The 1355-nt window shown below is 42.4% G+C and overlaps 1 non-coding gene across 1 annotated transcript; it reads left to right on the top strand.

Moving 5' to 3' along the window:
• Window positions 1-550: 550 nt before the first annotated feature.
• LOC115071011 lies at window positions 551-655 on the top strand. Its single transcript, XR_003850110.1, has one exon. It is a non-coding gene; the product is annotated as a small nucleolar RNA U13 (small nucleolar RNA).
• Window positions 656-1355: the final 700 nt, after the last annotated feature.

Here is a 1355-nt window from a genome sequence, read left to right as displayed (position 1 = left end):
TTGGCAGCTGCCTTGAGGAGGAGAATGATGGGGAGAAGGGAAGAAAGCCATGGAGCCAGGCAGGTTTAGAGCCTGCATGGAGGTCAACATGAGGCTGACTGGCAGCCACATGGTTGGGAGAAGGAAGCTTTAGAGAAAAAGTAAAGAAATACAAGATGCTGGGGCAGCGCAAAGCATTAGAGAAAGCACATTTAGAAAAGGGATATGAAGAAGAAAAGGAGAGATTTATACTTTTCTGAAGAATTCAGAAAAGTGGGAAGACTTCCAGAGACCTACATGTCTATGTCTGGGTCCAGAGGCTCCGCACTGGGAGGCGGGATTCCAAGCAGGAAAAGTTCGCCATCTCATCAACACACTAGGTATTTGCCCATCTATTTAGCATAACTTAAGGTAAACCTGCTTTCCTAGGGGTGATCCTATGATCAGGTGATTGACCAGTGAGACTGGAAAGGTGGGTCTTTCAACAGACTAGAGAATTATAGCCTTGACCAGTTAAACTTATGGGGCTTTTTGCTACTCTAACACTAGCACACAAAAAGAAACACACAAGATCCTTTTTTTGGTTCATAAGCATGATGATGTGTGTGTTCACGTGTATGTGTGACATGTGCCGCCCTTAAACCTTATTATGCACCAGCACATTACCCATCTGAGGTGAAAAAAAAGACAAACAACTGAAACTAAGTGTGTTTTATTTCTGCTTATTTTTGGCTGCTTTCTATTTGTGTCAAATAGTTTTCCACTTTATGATGTCATATAAAATTTCCTTTTGGGGACTGGAGAGTTGGCTCAGTGGTTAAGAACACTGACTGCTCTTGTAGAGGACTCAGGTTTAATTCCCAGCACCCACATGGTGGCTAACAACCGTCTATGACTCCAGTTTCAGAGGATCTGATGCCCTCTTCTGACCTCCACAAGCATTGCATGACATGGGTGCACTTACATGCATGCAAGCAATACATTCATACACATACATGTGTGGTGGTGCATATCTTTACAGCACTAGGGAGGCAGAGGCAAGCAGATTTCTGTGAGTTCAAGGCCATTGTGGTCTACATAGCGAGTTCCAGGTCAGCTGGGGCTACAGGGGGACCACAAAAACTTTTTTTTTAATTAAAAAAAACAAATTTCTTTTTTCAGGGAAAAAAGAGAGTGGTGAGTGTCACATGCTTTCTCCCACATGCTAAGTCTAGATTTATATGTATACACACATAGACATACATGTACACACATGCATACACACATACATGCACATACATACATACACATTTGCATATGCATAGTGCACACGTGCACACACATACATATACATACACATACCACATACACACATACACATTTACATATGCGTACCA

Source organism: Nannospalax galili, unplaced genomic scaffold (genome assembly GCF_000622305.1).
Source record: "Nannospalax galili isolate Female #2095 unplaced genomic scaffold, S.galili_v1.0 scaffold930, whole genome shotgun sequence".
Classification (NCBI taxonomy): domain Eukaryota; kingdom Metazoa; phylum Chordata; class Mammalia; order Rodentia; family Spalacidae; genus Nannospalax; species Nannospalax galili.
The sequence above is the reverse complement of the archived record's forward strand: the minus strand, read 5'-3'. Positions and strand labels throughout refer to the sequence as shown.